Raw genomic sequence first — 18,248 nt, forward strand, 5'->3', positions numbered from 1 at the left:
CCCAACACATGGCAGGCAGAGGGAGATTGACCTCTGTACCTTCAAGGTGAGGTACCACACGCCTTTAATCCCAGTACCTTGAAGGCAGAGACAAACAGATCTTTGTGAGTTCAATGTGTAGTAGCATACACCTTTAATCCCAAAGCCTGAAAGGCAGAGAGAGGCAGATCTCTGAGACTTCAAGGACAGACAGGTATACAGAGTTATTCCAGGTCAAAGATACAGAGAACCTGTCTCAAAAGGCAAAAAATAAAAAGGAAAAATAAACAAAATAGAGGTAAATTGAAGCGCACAAAGATGGAAAATTCACAGCGAATTTTGATATTGTATGCTATTATGCTCTTTTTGAATCATTTGAATTTTGAGGCAGTAGCAATAGCTGCTAAAAGATGTTTCTTTATAAAAGCTGCTGAAATAATCCAACATAGATATTTTGAAAATGCCTTGACTTTGAAATTTGGATCTAAGGACATGATGCTTTGGAAAGGAGTTTCTATTTTGTTTTCACAGAGGGTGATAGTCTGTGGATGCCTCTATCCTAATATGGTAGGATGGACCACGCCCTACTTAAAGGTTGCTGTGAACACCTTTAAAAAATTGCTTCGCTCAACTGCCAACTGAGACAAATCAATAATGATGCCACCATTCAGCAGGAAGCATTTTGGAGAGAAAAAACTGCACCCACGTTCCCAAATATGGCTTATAAACGTTCTTTTACATTTAAAGTGGGATGTGATATAGATATGAATATTTGCATTAATATAGATTTTGCTTTACTGATAGAGATTTTAGGTCAATTTTGTAATATGTATATGCATTTTTGATCTTCATTAAGGTATTGTGATTGTGTAGTTCATTTAAAAATATAATGTATATAGGTTATTAATGGATAATCATTAATAATAGTCAAGTTTGTAGTCATGTTAGTTAGATTTTCTAGCTACATATATATATATATATATATATATATATATATATATATATATATATATATTTCCATTAGATAGGCATTATTCATATCTCTCTAGACTACAAAATAGGCTATTTAATGTTTTAGTACCTTAGGGTTTTTCATGACAGTGAGACACTCTACTCTTGGCAGCACATATCTACTTCAGGAAGAAGATGGGCATCAAAGAGGATCCTTATGGAGTTTGATAGCCATTTGGGGAAGAAACTGCTCTTGCCTGGATTGTTGCATAAACTGTACACAGAAAACACTCAGAGAGAGGACTACTGAACTTGCATAAATTTGAGATGATCTTTTCGTGTTCCTGATTCAGGAAAGGGTCAGCAAAACATTCTTCAAGACAAGCAGATAGTGACTGCCTTTGAAATTTCCTGCTTCATGGAAATGTCTGCTGGAAACTATGGGCCTGTAGGCTGAGGATGGAAACCCCAACGGTACAGAGGAACTTTGGGTGACTGTCCAGGCAGCGAGATGTCTCTGTCATTTCTAGAGTATGAAAATGGCTTACTTTTTGTTTGCTTAGGTAATACTGTATTATTCTGGAGTCTCTGATGGAGTTGAAGAATAGATAGATAGTTATAGTTTTCCATTGTTATGATAAAAGATAAAATAGATATAAATATTGTAACTGTAATTCATGCTTGATAACTGTTTTGTTATATGTAATTTTGCTATGTTAAAGTTAAAGATTCCGTTCTTGTTTAAACAGAAATAGGAGTAATGATGGAGTATAGGTCATTGGTTAATTAAATAAAGAAACTCTTTGGCCTGCAAGGTTAGAACATAGGTGGGTGGAATAAACATAAGAGAATGCTGGGAGGAATAGGAATTGAGCTTAGAGATGCCATGCACCTCTCCCATGGGCAGAAATGGTAGCTCTGCACTCTGAGGCATATGGCGATACAGCCAGCCACCAGGTCAGACATGCTAAATCTTTCCTTCTAAGCGCTCCTCGTGCTGCAACATACATTATTAGACATGGGTTAAGAGGCTGAAAATAATGGGGCAGGCAGTGTTTAAATGAATAGTTTTGTGTTGTTATTTCGGAGCATAACCTTACAAGGCGGCCCCATGGGGATGCAGCCCTGCTGCTCAAATTTCTACAATCAAGGGGGAAATGGAAGAAGGGAAGAAAGAAGAGAGAGAGACAAGGAAGAATGTATGGATTCAATCATTCATTGGAAAAATGAGTGAACTAATGAATGAGGAGACCTAGTACGAAAAAAATGTGCTGCATTCCCTCAGAGAGACAGGTCAAATTAAGGATTGACAAGGTTTTCCACTAAGAGGAGGCTTATTCCATTTTACCTTCTTTGTGCTCCAGGCCCACCCACAAGAGTGATGATGAGGACAGGGAGAAGAAGAGGAGAAGGTGTACCAGAATTCCCTGGTACAATTTCTCACCCAAATTGTAGCCAAATCACCTGACCTGTGACAGCTGATCTACATGCTGGACCCTAACTCCCAGTTTGACAACTCTAACATTTTAACCAAGTTTGTGAAGATGAAGGAACCAAAAATAGCCCAGTTACAGGATGGCAGGTTCCTTACAGGATGGGAGTCAGACATCAGTACCATACTGGTATTTGGCGGTTTGATGGGTGTGTGGGGTCATTGCCAGACTCCACCTAGCATCATGGATTCCCTACTTTACTGATATTATGGAGTTCGGTGCATTCATCATATGTGTGCATGTCACACACTAGTGGGCATCATATGTACATGTTTATCCTGTGTGTGGGTGAGTGTGTTCATGAGTTTTATAGCCCAAGTACTACAGAACATGATCAATGAAAGGGAACACTGTTTTCCAGATATGGCAGGGCAATTATTTAAATGAACTGACAAGGGTTGGATGGCATGGATAAGACCTATGAGAGTTCAAGGCATACCGAATCCAGGCATGACAAAGTAGGTGGCAGACAGAATTCTGGCAAAACTAAGTAGGTAGCTTGATGTCCAACTTACTGGAGAAGAGCAACTGAGCGGAGACACTTTTCACTAAGCAACATGCTCTAGTGGAGATCAAACATCCTTTGACTTACATCCAGTACGAATTAAACCATTCATCAAATGAAACCTAATGTTCTCTGATTATGAGTAGACATTTGTGTCCCTTCCTGATTAATCTACTCTTTATCCTCTTAAGTCCCAATACCTCACGCTGATATCGGTCACATCTTTCCATTTGACATGGTTTTCCCTCAAGCTTCATACCGCCCCGAGATCATACAACTTTTTGTGCCCTCTCCACTGCTTCCTTGACAGCCATCTTGTCCTTTACCACACCACGCATGCCCAGTCCTTTACTCTCCAAGGGGAAAAGACCATAAATCCTGCTTTGTTTTGAGGCATGTATTTCTGTGATGCCCCATCCACCAAACACAATCCATCATTGACCAAATAACACAACATGTTAACAAATTTTTATTCTTTGAGAAAGAATAATCCATTGGAAAAGATACCAGGATTCATAGAAGACCTGGGGTATCTCTGAAAAAACACATTCCCAAAGAGAGAATTAAGTCTGCCCCTCAAAATTTGAGAATTTCACTTTAACAGATCTTCACCAAATCATAGACATAGATATGGAAGTCATTATCAAACTTGATGAAATACACAGAAGGTTTGTTGGGAACTTGGCAAATAATTTTACCTATCCCTTGGGTTCCATCTTTTTTGTTGTACTGCACTCTTTTGCCCTCCAAGGAATCCCTGCCTAATTCCAAAGTCACCTCTACTGGAGGACATTCAGGCGTGATGTGGAGGTTGCCTTCAATGGAATCATCATGATGGTGGGAAAGGTACAGGACCGGATCATTCTCGTTGACAATGTAGAAACAGGTCGTTATGGTCTGCACCTCATCTGGGACCACGCCACTCCACTCTTCCTTAGAGCCTGGCATGATGTGGAGGTTGCCTTCAAGGTAGTCATCCAGGAGGTGGTAAATGTACATGACCGGATCTTTCTTGTAGGTAATATAAAACCAGGTCTTCATGATTGGCACCTCTTCTAAGACCATCCCGTTCCAGTCATTCTTAGAGCCATTTGTGCCCATGAATGTATGTTTCACTGCTCTGCCAACTATGGTGTTTGAGAGATGAGTGTCTGTCACCTGAGGAAATGGCACATTATTAGGCAGGATCTTCAGGTTTAAAATCCTTTCATCACTATGAAGCTCCAAGCCATAGACACAATCAATCCCATCATATTTCAACAAATAGAGAGAGGGATATGTTGGCAGTTGATCAAGAATGATGGCTTTCCAATGGGTGACTGGTTCATTGGCTTCCTTCCAGCCATGAGAAATTCTGCGGCCAACAATATTCTCCAGGGCCTCAAAAGGCTTACTAAGTTTTTGCTTCTGGAGAGGTGGCATGCAACTCATACTAAGAGGCATCTTCATCATGGCGGGAGACTTTCTGAGATAGGCCACAGCACTCCTGTTCCACTGTCTCTTGGCTCTGTTTCTGTGCTTGGGCTTCATAGCTGCCAATCTCTGCATAGGAAGAACTCTTCAGTTTAAATCAGACACAAAGTGGTTTCCTCCACCATAAGTGCTTGCAAGTATAAGAAGTTGAGGATGTGAGGTCAAGGCTCTTTTTAGGAATAACTTTGGAGCAGGTGAAAAAGGCAGGGCTGAATAGATTTGGATACCTAAATGGAATATGTTCTTAAGAAATTAATAGGAAAATTATCAAACTCTTGTCTACAGCTCAGTATATGTGTATCAGAGACATATTCCTGCTGCAAAATGCAATTGACCTCTACTGAGAATCCTACTTCCTGACTTACTATATCAATGAGAGAGGAAGCTATGCCTATACCTAAAGTGAGAAAGAAATATCTGAACAGATGGCAAAGAATTCAAAGAACACCCACTCCTCTCCTTACCACTCAAGCTACTGGTTAGTTGGCTGATCTATAAACACCTGCCCAAGGTCATGGCACTCCAGTCCACTGGCTCTCTCTATTGTGTCTCCTGATCCAGATCCAGGTTGATTACATAAAGATATTCTGTATCTTCATTAGAGAAGTGAGTACTGTGAATCAAACTGCCAAAAGAAAGAAACATTAATCTGTGCAACAGCACCTCTTAGAATAATTATCTTTTAAAACATATATGGACAAAGAGGATCTTTGCCATTTAAGTGGACTGAGGAATTGGACATTTTTAGCAAAGATAGAGTGGGGAGAATACCTGACATTAACCGTCCCCCAGCTATCAAATATAGGAGCTGTTAACGACATAAATTTTGGACCCAGAGCAGATTTGAAAGAAACCTTTCTTTGACTACAGAGGTCCTAGTTGCTTCCTAAACATATTTACCAAAAGAAAATATCTTGGCTCTCTAGATTCCAACTTCTGGAAATTCGGTTGACCAGTTGTGGAGCCCAAGAGCTGAACTGACCTCCTCAGCCACCGTGAAGATAGTAAGCCCACCTTCACAGAAGACTAGTGCTTCAAGTGGAACAGAGTTGCCACCACCAACCAAAGCTTTCTGACATCATCAAGGCTCTACTTATGTCATAAAACTCCTCCTAGCCAGGTTTCTTCCCTACTAACCCCCAGAAATATCCAGCATACAGGTCCTAAAATGCTGCTCATACAGCCCCATGAAGACCCAAAATAAAAACCCGAAACTTCTTCCCCATTACTTGAGTCATATTTTCCAAGTAACTCAACACCTTTATGTGTTTTTTTTTTCTGTAAAATAATTATTTGTCTGAGACAACAACTCACATGAATGTTTTATTTCCTAGCTCCAATGTCCTCATTGGTTATTTTCTATTGATTTTTCCATTACTTCATAATAATAATTATCAAACTTTCCACTTCTCTTCCTCCTCCCACAGTCTTCTTGCTCCGCAAATAAACCTCTACTCAAACACCAGTCCAAATAGAGGGCAGGGTACTTTGAGCTGTGGGAAGTCCAAGCCCACCCTTCATCCATCCAGATTTAGCAAGGTATGCATCCACAGATAATATGATCACAAAAAGCCAGTGTATGATATGCAGACAATTGCAAGTGCCATTATCTTTGGCTTCTCCGTCTGCCCCAATTGTCAGCCACATTCAGAGCTTCCAGTTTGATCCCATGTTCTTTCATTCACAGGTCACTGGATTAGTTGAAATCCCCTTAGTTCAGGCACAGTGTCTCATAGTGTGGACCAAGCCCTTATATTCCTGACATCCTTGCTCTTTTCTCCATCCATCTGCTCTTCCACTGGAGCTAGGAAGCTCCATCTAGTTTTCTGATTTTGACCCTGACTTGATCTCCATCATTTGCCAAACTAAAGTTCCATGGTGGTTTTCAAGATAGGCAGTCATCAGTCTGACTATGGGACAAGGCACACAAGTTCCTAGGGACATGTCACAGTGCGGTCAACTTCTCCTCCCTGCTTAAGTACCTAGAGAGGGTCACCCTATGGCCTTCTGAGAACCACTCGAGAGATATCGATCTTGACATCCCCAGAATGGCCCCATAAATTGAGATATCATCAGTGTATTTGCATTAACTTGTGTGTGTTTGTGTGTGTGTATTTGAATCACAATAACAAATGGATTGTAATATTGAAGTTTCTTCTCATCTTGAGAAGAATATTTGCTACATAAACACTCTCACAGTAATAGTGAGAGTGTAAACTATCTAAGAAAGGAGAAATAACTGGAGGAATCCCCCAGGAGTTAGGCTGTGTCCCCAGCACCATAGCCGCATGAAGGTTATGCCTGAAATAAATACACAAAAACTGCATTCTTTTAAACACTGCTGGCCCATTAGATTCAGCATTTTAACCCATTTCTAATAATCAGTGTAGTATAACGAGTTGCACTTACCAGGAAAAATTCAGCATGTCTGACATGGTGGCTGGCTGCATCGACATCTGCCTCAGAGAGCAGAGCTATGGCATCTGCCGGGGAGAGGGGAGCATGCTTGATAACTGTTTTGTTATATGTAATTTTGCTATGTTAAAGTTAAAGATTCCGTTCTTGTTTAAACAGAAATAGGAGTAATGATGGAGTATAGGTCATTGGTTAATTAAATAAAGAAACTGTTTGGCCTGAAAGGTTAGAACATAGGTGGGTGGAATAAACATAAGAGAATGCTGGGAGGAATAGGAATTGAGCTTAGAGATGCCATGCACCTCTCCCATGGGCAGAAATGGTAGCTCTGCACTCTGAGGCAGATGGCGATACAGCCAGCCACCAGGTCAGACATGCTAAATCTTTCCTTCTAAGCGCACCTTGTGCTGCAACATACATTATTAGACATGGGTTAAGAGGCTGAAAATAATGGGGCAGGTAGTGCTGAAATGAATAGTTTTGTGTTGTTATTTCGAGCATAACCTTACAAGGCGGCCCCATGGGGATGCAGCCCTGCTGCTCAAATTTCTACAATCAAGGGGGAAATGGAAGAAGGGAAGAAAGAAGAGAGAGAGACAAGGAAGAATGGATGAATTCAATCATTCCTTGGAAAAATGGGTGAACCAATGAATGAGGAGACCTAGTAGGAAAAAATGTGCTGCATTCCCTCAGAGAGTCAGGTCAAATTAAGGATTGACAAGGTTTTCCACTAAGGAGGAGGCTTATTCCATTTTACCTTCTTTGTGCTCCAGGCCCACCCACAAGAGTGATGATGAGGACAGGGAGAAGAAGAGGAGAGGGTGTACCAGAATTCCCTGGTACAATTTCTCAACCAAATTGTGGCCAAATCACCTGACCTGGGACAGCTGATCTACATGCTGGACCCTAACTCCCAGTTTGACAACTCTAACATTTTAACCAAGTTTGTGAAGATGAAGGAACCAAAAATAGCCCAGTTACAGGATGGCAGGTTCCTTACAGGATGGGAATCAGACATCAGTACCATACTGGTGTTTGGCGGTTTGATGGGTGTGTGGGGTCTTTGCCAGACTCCACCTACCATCATGGATTCTCTACTTTACTGATATTATGGAGTTCGGTGCATTCATCATATGTGTGCATGTCACACACTAGTGGGCATCATATGTACATGTTTATCCTGTGTGTGGGTGAGTGTGTTCATGAGTTTTATAGCCCACGTACTACAGAACATGATCAATGAAAGGGAAAACTGTTTTCCAGATATGGCAGGGCAATTATTTAAATGAACTGACAAGGGTTGGATGGCATGGATAAGACCTATGAGAGTTCAAGGCATACCGAATCCAGGCATGACAAAGTAGGTGGCAGACAGAATTCTGGCAAAACTAAGTAGGTAGCTTGATGTCCAACTTACTGGAGAAGAGCAACTGAGCGGAGACACTTTTCACTAAGCAACATGCTCTAGTGGAGATCAAACATCCTTTGACTTACAGCCAATACGAATTAAACCATTCATCAAATGAAACCTAATTTTCTCTGATTTTGAGTATACATTTGTGTCCCTTCCTGATTAATCTACTCTTTATCCTCTTAAGTCCCAATACCTCACGCTGATATTGGTCACATCTTTCCATTTGACATGGTTTTCCCTCAAGCTTCATACCGCCCCGAGATCATACAACTTTTTGTCCCCTCTCCACTGCTTCCTTGACAGCCATCTTGTCCTTTACCACACCACGCATCCCCAGTCCTTTACTCTCCAAGGGGAAAAGACCATAAATCCTGCTTTGTTTGGAGGCATGTATTTCTGTGATGCCCCATCCACCAAACACAATCCATCATTGACCAAATAACACAACATGTTAACAAATTTTTATTCTTTGAGAAAGAATAATCCATTGGAAAAGATACCAGGATTCATAGAAGACCTGAGGTATCTCTGAAAAAAACACATTCCCAAAGAGAGCATTAAGTCTGCCCCTCAAAATTTGAGAATTTCACTTTAACAGATCTTCAACAAATCATAGTCATAGATATGGAAGTCATTATCAAACTTGATGAAATACACAGAAGGTTTGTTGGGAACTTGGCAAATAATTTTACCTATCTCTTGGGTTCCATCTTTTTTGTTGTACTGCACTCTTTTGCCCTCCAAGGAATCCCTGCCTAATTCCAAAGTCACCTCTACTGGAGGACATTCAGGCGTGATGTGGAGGTTGCCTTCAATGGAATCATCATGATGGTGGTAAAGGTACAGGACTGGATCATTCTCGTTGACAATGTAGAAACAGGTCATTATGGTCTGCACCTCATCTGTGACCACGCCACTCCATTCTTCCTTAGAGCCTGGCATGATGTGGAGGTTGCCTTCCAGGTAGTCATCCAGGAGATGGTAAATGTACAAGACCAGATCTTTCTTGTAGGTAATATAAAACCAGGTCTTCATGATTGGCACCTCTTCGAGGACCATCCCGTTCCAGTCATTCTTAGAGCCATTTGTGCCCATGAATGTATGTTTCACTGCTCTGCCAACTATGGTGTTTGAGAGATGAGTGTCTGCCACCTTAGGAAATGGCACATTATTAGGCAGGATCATCAGGTTTAATATCCTTTCATCACTATGAAGCTCCAAGCCATAGACACAATCAATCCCGTCATATTTCAACAAATAGAGAGAGGGATATATTGGCAGTTGATCTAGAATGATGGCTTTCCAATGGGTGACTGTTTCATTGGCTTCCTTCCAGCCATGAGAAATTCTGCGGCCAAAAATATTCTCCAGGGCCTCAAAAGGCTTACTACGTTTTTGCTTCTGGAGCGATGGCCCATTCTTCTTCTGGAGAGGTGGCATGCAACTCATACTAAGAGGCATCTTCATCATGGCGGGAGACTTTCTGAGATAGGCCACAGCACTCCTGTTCCACTGTCTCTTGGCTCTGTTTCTGTGCTTGGGCTTCATAGCTGCCAATCTCTGCATAGGAAGAACTCTTCAGTTTAAATCAGACACAAAGTGGTTTCCTCCACCATAAGTGCCTGCAAGGATAAGAAGGTGAGCATGTGAGGTCAAGGCTCTTTTTAGGAATAACTTTGGAGCAGGTGAAAAAGGCAGGGCTGAATAGATTTGCATACCTAAATGGAATATGTTCTTAAGAAATTAATAGGAAAATTATCAAACTCTTGTCTACAGCTCAGTATATGTGTATCAGAGACATATTCCTGCTGCAAAATGCAATTGACCTCTACTGAGAAACCTACTTCCTGACTTACTATATCAATGAGAGAGGAAGCTATGCCTATACCTAAAGTGAGAAAGAAATATCTGAACAGATGGCAAAGAATTCAAAGAACAGCCACTCCTCTCCTTACCACTCAAGCTACTGGTTAGTTGGCTGATCTATAACCACCTGCCCAAGGTCATGGCACTCCAGTCCACTGGCTCTCTCTATTGTGTCTCCTGATCCAGATCCAGGTTGATTACATAAAGATATTCTGTATCTTCATTAGAGAAGTGAGTACTGTGAGTCAAACTGCCAAAAGAAAGAAACATTAATCTGTGCAACAGCACCTATTAGAAATAATTATCTCTTAAAACACATATGGACAAAGAGGATCTTTGCCATTTAAGTGGACTGAGGAATTGGACATTTTTAGCAAAGATAGAGTGGGGAGAATACCCGACATTAACCGTCCCCCAGCTATCAAATATAGGAGCTGTTAACGACATAAATTTTGGACCCAGAGCAGATTTGAAAGAAACCTTTCTTTGACTACAGAGGTCCTAGTTGCTTCCTAAACATATTTACCAAAAGAAAATATCTTGGCTTTCTAGATTCCAACTTCTGGAAATTCGGTTAAACAGTTGTGGAGCCCAAGAACTGAACTGACCTCCTCAGCCACTGTGAACATAGTAAGCCCACCTTCACAGAAGACTAGTGCTTCATGTGGAACAGAGTTGCCACCCCCAACCAAAGCTTTGTGACATCATCAAGGCTCTACTTATGTCATAAAACTCCTCCTAGCCAGGTTTCTTCCCTACAAACCCCCAGAAATATCCAGCATACAGGTCCTAAAATGCTGTTCATACAGCCCCATGAAGACCCAAAATAAAAACCCCAATCTTCTTTTCAATTACTTGAGTAATATTTTCCAAGCAACTCAACCGCTTTATATGTTTTTTTTTTCTGTAAAATAATTTTTGGTCTGCGTCAACAACTCACATGAATGTTTTTTTTTTTTTAGCTCCAATGTCCTCATTGGTTATTTTCTATTGATTTTTCCATTACTTCATAATAATAATTATCAAACGTTCCACTTCTCTTCCTCCTCCCACATTCTTCTTGCTCTGCAAATAAACCTCTCCACTCAAACACCAGTCCAAATAGAGGGCAGGGTACTTTGAGCTGTGGGAAGTCCAAGCCCACCCTTCATCCATCCAGATTTAACAAGGTATGCATCCACAAAAAATATGATCACAAAAAGCAAGTGTATGATATGCAGACAATTGCAAGTGCCATTATCTTTGGCTTCTCCGTCTGCCCCAATTGTCAGCCACATTCAGAGCTTCCAGTTTGAGCCCATGTTCTTTCATTCCCAGGTCACTGGATTAGTTGAAATCCCCTTAGTTCAGGCACAGTGTCTCATAGTGTGGACCAAGCCCTTATATTCCTGACATCCTTGCTCTTTTTCTCCATCCATCTGCTCTTCCACTGGAGCTTGGAAGCTCCATCTAGTTTTCTGATTTTGACCCTGACTTGATCTCCATCATTTGCCAAACAAAAGTTCCATGGTGGTTTTCAAGATAGTCAGTCATCAGTCTGACTATGGGACAAGGCACACATAGTTCCTAGGGACATGTCACAGTGCGGTCAACTTCTCCTCCCTGCTTAAGTACCTACAGAGGGTCACCCTATGGCCTTCTGAGAACCACTCGAGAGATATCGATCTTGACATCCCCAGAATGGCCCCATAAATTGAGATATCATCAGTGTATGTGCATTAACTTGTGTGTGTTTGTGTGTGTGTATTTAAATCACAATAACAAATGGATTGTAATATTGAAGTTTCTTCTCATCTTGAGAAGAATATTTGCTACAGAAACACTCTCACAGTAATAGTGAGAGTGTAAACTATCTAAGAAAGGAGAAATAACTGGAGGAATACCCCAGGAATTAGGCTCAGTGTCCCAGGAATTACGCCCAAGGAAAGTCAATGAACTCAGTGATGGAAGATAAAACCCAGCCTAAATAAAACCCTAAATCTTTTAGGTGGAACATGAGATACTCTTACAACAGTTACAAGAGGTCTAAAATGCCTGGACTGGAACATAAGGGGAACACAATGACGTGGAGCTGAGAGTGCATGGCAAAACTGATTGGATCTGGAAAAAATTATGTAAGCATACCAAGGAAACCACCAGTGGGACAAAACCCTAAGAAATCTGTATGACAACATATCATGTTGAACATAATGAGATTTATAGACAAAGGAAAGATCTTAATTATGTCACTGTCACACAGGTGATGATGAACCAGTTCCATCGTAGAGTGACTCCCTGCTGTGTTTAAGATAACCTGTCAATTCTGTCTAGTCAGTTACAAGGAAATTTGCATTAATTGCACAGATTAACTATCAGCATCATTTACTGCACAATCAAAGGCAAGGCAAAGAAATCATAGACATGTTGTTGAATGCTGATGATGTTATTGGGAGTTTTGATGCGTTTTTTTCTTAAAGGGAAATCATCGGTGACTCTCATGCATGAAGCAGATCCTTTCTCTGTGATGTTTCCTGAATAGCCACTGAGATACCAGCCCATTGAGTTGTGGTCTCTCTCTCTTTTAAAAAGCAACTTCTACCTTCAGCTTGATCTCTTGCTTGAGCTTCCTTTCCGGCTACTAGGCTCCTTTTCTGATCCTGCAGACGGCTTTTGTTAGGGATTATGATCTCTAAGTATTCCCCCTTTCAAGAACTAATCATTCTATTAATCACAATTCTAAACTGCTGTGGGAGTTTGTTTGTGACTTATGCCTTCACATGTGATACAAGCGACCTGTGTGTATAGGGTCTTCTCTCTGTTCATGTGGGGAAGGCATGGCAGCAGGAGTAGATGGCTGCTCATTCTCTGTAAGGAAATCAGTAAACAGTGGGCACCAAGTACAAGGATGTCCTGAAATATTAAGTCTTGTCCATTCAAGGCCCCAAAGCCTCCAGCTAGGTTCAGGGTCACAATAATCTCCAAAACACACCGAGCATGAAGAATTCAGAACCAGAAGCCTGTGTGTGCCATATCACATAAATTTATCGTGAGTACACCAATCTGTTTTTTTTTAATTCTAAATTATTTTGTCCCATCAGAATGACCAATATTACAATAAACCAAATTTGCTGCATCTTTGGTGTCCTAGAATTGCTTTAAATTGTTGCTGGGACAGTCTTACAAACCTTCCTGTGCTGTTATGAGACCTTAATTGGACAGCACTTATTTCAGAAATCAAAGGCAGTTGGGTTCAATCCTATGGTTAGCTGTTAGCTAGACACTGGAAGGATGGATTTGACTAAGAAAGGGAGACAGCATACATGGAGGCAGGTAACCTTTCCTTTGCAAAATGACCCATTTTGAGGCCTTACTTCAGGCTCTTCTCTTCTCCTAATCTTGGTTTTTTTATTAGTTTAGGAGAAGAATTAAAACTCCATTTACAGTATCTGTGAACCTGAATGAGTTAAGTATGTGTGACCAACCTGATGTCTGCCTGTTGGTTAGGAGGGCCAGAGTTCAGGGGCATCTGATGCATAGCACAGGAATGTCAGCCATCAATCTCTGGTCCACCTAACTCTACAGCATTAGAGTTGTCATGGTTGCTCATCTGATCTTCCTCATATGATCTCCATCCACAGAAATGTCAGAAAAATCCTCCCCTGAGAGTGCAAGTTCTTTACAAATGAAAGATTATACAACAGAAGACACATGGGAGATTTATATGGGCAAGCTGTTGAAAGGATAAAGTGACAGAAGAAGTTTATTGATTAATTAAAGAAAGAATCTGCTTCAGCTGATAGGTTAGAACATAGGTAGGTGGAGTAAACAAAATAGAATGCCGGGAGGAAGAGGTAGTGAGCACAGAGAAGCCATGCTCCCCTCTCCTATGCAGATGCCATAGCTCTGCTCTCTGAGGCAGATGTCGATTCAGCCAGCCACCATGTCAGACATGCTGAATTTTTCCTGGTAAGTGCACCTCGTTATACTACACTGATTATTAGAAATGGGTTAAAATGCTGAATCTAATGGGCCAGCAGTGTTTAAAAGAATACAGTTTTTGTGTATTTATTTCAGGCATAACCTTCATGCGGCCATGGTGCTGGGGACACAGCCTCGCTGCTCAAATAACTACAGAATGGCTTGCAGCATTGTGGACAACTGAATCCACTGAAAGCCTGAGAAAGCTTGGGAAAGAGTAAAGCATGTTTTCTTGGTAGCAGCGATTTCTCGGTCTGCTCTGCTTGCTAGAAGAAAGCAAGGGCTCTCATCTAAAAGAGGCTTGCTGACTCAGCTTCAGCTGCAAAACCCTGCAGCCCTTAAGAGGTCCTGCCACAAAACAGTTAAATGTTGTTGATAAAAGCCAACTGAATGCTTGTATGTTTTCAGCAGTAGCAGGAAAAAAAAACTGTGTTGTTTTAAAATGCCGGCTTTCTGGGCCATCCTGCCTGGGCAAACTCTGACTGTTTGAGGAAGGAGGGCCAGCTACAGAAAGAGGGCTTGAGTGTTGTCTGTTGCAGCCTCTTTGATGGCAAGGACCTTGAAACACTGTAGACTTGTGGCACTGTATGCGGCTCTGTTCGGTACCTCAGCCACAAGGTTGGAATGGCAGAAAGCTAAGGAATGGGCTACATCTGCCCAGCAAAGCCACGGCTTTAGTCCTACTGAGATTGCTTGGTAAATGAAAGACTCATGTGGTCAGAAAAACAGAGAGAGAAATAGAGTAAAGAGAGATTCAAAGACAAAGAAAATTTTTAAATGATTTACAGTGTGTTAAAAATATGTGCAGGCTAAAATTTGAAGTTCTTAAAGTTAAAAAAAGGAAGAGAGTTGTTGGGTGTGGTAGTACACACCTGTAAACCCAACACATGGGAGGCAGAGGGAGATTAACCTCTGTACCTTCAAGGTGAGGTAGCACACGCCTTTAATCCCAGTGCCTTGAAGGCAGAGACAAACAGATCTTTGTGAGTTCAATGTGTAGTAGCATACACCTTTAATCCCAATGCCTGAAAGGCAGAGAGAGGCAGATCTCTGAGACTTCAAGGACAGACAGGTATACAGAGTTATTCCAGGTCAAAGATACAGAGAACCTGTCTCAAAAGGCAAAAAATAAAAAGGAAAAATAAACAAAATAGAGGTTAAATTGAAGCGCACAAAGATGGAAAATTCACAGCGAATTTTGATATTGTATGCTGTTATGCTCTTTTTGAATCATTTGAATTTTGAGGCAGTAGCAATAGCTGCTAAAAGATGTTTCTTTATAAAAGCTGCTGAAATAATCCAACATAGATATTTTGAAAATGCCTTGACTTTGAAATTTGGATCTAAGGACATGATGCTTTGGAAAGGAGTTTCTATTTTGTTTTCACAGAGGGTGATAGTCTGTGGATGCCTCTATCCTAATATGGTAGGATGGACCACGCCCTACTTAAAGGTTGCTGTGACCACCTTTAAAAATTGCATCGCTCAACTGCCAACTGAGATAAATAAATAATGATGCCACCATTCAGCAGGAAGCATTTTGGAGAGAAAAAACTGCACCCACGTTCCCAAATATGGCTTATAAACGTTCTTTTACATTTAAAGTGGGATGTGATATAGATATGAATATTTGCATTAGTATAGATTTTGCTTTACTGATAGAGATTTTAGGTCAATTGTGTTATATGTATATGCATTTTTGATCTTCATTAAGGTATTGTGATTGTGTAGTTCATTTAAAAATATAATGTATATAGGTTATTAATGGATAATCATTAATAATAGTCAAGTTTGTAGTCATGTTAGTTAGATTTTCTAGCTACATAGATATATATATTTCAGTTAGATAGGCATTATTAATATCTCTCAAGACTACAAAATAGGCTATTTAATGTTTTAGTACCTTAGGGTTTTTCATGACAGTGAGACACTCTAATCTTGGCAGCACATATCTACTTCAGGAAGAAGATGGGCATCACAGAGGATCCTTATGGAGTTTGATATCCATTTGGTGAAGAAACTGCTCTTGCCTGGATTGTTGCATAAACTGTACACAGAAAACACTCAGAGAGAGGACTACTGAACTTGCCTAAAGGTGAGGTGATCTTTTCGTGTTCCTGATTCAGGAAAGGGTCAGCAAAACATTCTTCAAGACAAGCAGATAGTGACTGCCTTTGAAATTTCCTGCTTCATGGAAATGTCTGCTGGAAACTATGGGCCTGTAGGCTAAGGATGGAAACACCAACGGTACAGAGGAACTTTGGGTGACTGTCCAGGCAGCGAGATGTCTCTGTCATTTCTAGAGTTTGAAAATGGCTTACTTTTTGTTTGCTTAGGTAATACTGTATTATTCTGGAGTCTCTGATGGAGTTGAAGAAGAGATAGATAGTTATAGTTTTCCATTGTTATCATAAAAGATAAAATAGATATAAATATTTAACTGTAATTCTTGCTTGATAACTGTTTTGTTATATGTAATTTTGCTATGTTAAAGTTAAAGATTCCATTCTTGTTTAAACAGAAATAGGAGTAATGATGGAGTATAGGTCATTGGTTAATTAAATAAAGAAACTGTTTGGCCTGAAAGGTTAGAACATAGGTGGGTGAAATAAACATAAGAGAATGCTGGGAGGAATAGGAATTGAGCTTAGAGATGCCATGCACCTCTCCCATGGGCAGAAATGGTAGCTCTGCACTCTGAGGCAGATGGCGATACAGCCAGCCACCAGGTCAGACATGCTAAATCTTTCCTTCTAAGCGCACCTCGTGCTGCAACATACATTATTAGACATGGGTTAAGAGGCTGAAAATAATGGGGCAGGCAGTGTTTAAATGAATAGTTTTGTGTTGTTATTTCGAGCATAACCTTACAAGGCGGCCCCATGGGGATGCAGCCCTGCTGCTCAAATTTCTACAATCAAGGGGGAAATGGAAGAAGGGATGAAAGAAGAGAGAGAGACAAGGAAGAATGGATGAATTCAATCATTCATTGGAAAAATGAGTGAACCAATGAATGAGGAGACCTAGGAGAAAAAAAATGTGCTACATTCCCTCAGAGAGTCAGGTCAAATTAAGGATTGACAAGGTTTTCCACTAAGGAGGAGGCTTATTCCATTTTACCTTCTTTGTGCTCCAGGCCCACCCACAAGAGTGATGATGAGGACAGGGTGAAGAAGAGGAGAGGGTGTACCAGAATTCCCTGGTACAATTTCTCACCCAAATTGTAGCCAAATCACCTGACCTGGGACAGCTGATCTACATGCTGGACCCTAACTCCCAGTTTGACAACTCTTACATTTTAACCTAGTTTGTGAAGATGAAGGAACCAAAAATAGCCCAGTTACAGGATGGCAGGGTCCTTTCAGGATGGGAGTCAGACATCAGTACCATTCTGGTATTTGGCGGTTTGATGGGTGTGTGGGGTCTTTGCCAGACTCCACCTAGCATCATGGATTCCCTACTTTACTGATATTATGGAGTTCGGTGCATTCATCATATATGTGCATGTCACACATTAGTGGGCATCATATGTACATGCTTATCCTGTGTGGGTGAGTGTGTTCATGAGTTTTATAGCCCAAGTACTACAGAACATGATCAATGAAAGGGAACACTGTTTTCCAGATATGGCAGGGCAATTATTTAAATGAACTGAAAAGGGTTGGATGGCATGGATAAGACCTATGAGAGTTCAAGGCATACCGAATCCAGGCATGACAAAGTAGGTGGCAGACAGAATTTTGGCAAAACTAAGTAGGTACCTTGATGTCCAAATTACTGGAGAAGAGCAACTGAGCGGTGACACTTTTCACTAAGCAACATGCTCTAGTGGAGATCAAACATCCTTTGACTTACAGCCAGTACGAATTAAACCATTCATCAAATGAAACCTAATTTTCTCTGATTTTGAGTATACATTTGTGTCCCTTCCTGATTAATCTACTCTTTATCCTCTTAAGTCCTCACGCTGATATCTGTCACATCTTTCCATTTGACATGGTTTTCTCTCAAGCTTAATACCGCCCCGAGATCATACAACTTTTTGTTTCCTCTCCACTGCTTCCTTGACAGCCATCTTGTCCTTTACCACACCACGCATCCCCAGTCCTTTACTCTCCAAGGGGAAAAGACCATAAATCCTGCTTTGTTTTGAGGCATGTATTTCTGTGATGCCCCATCCACCAAACACAATCCA

This window comes from Microtus pennsylvanicus, chromosome Y, assembly GCF_037038515.1.
Source record: "Microtus pennsylvanicus isolate mMicPen1 chromosome Y, mMicPen1.hap1, whole genome shotgun sequence".
NCBI lineage: Eukaryota > Metazoa > Chordata > Mammalia > Rodentia > Cricetidae > Microtus > Microtus pennsylvanicus.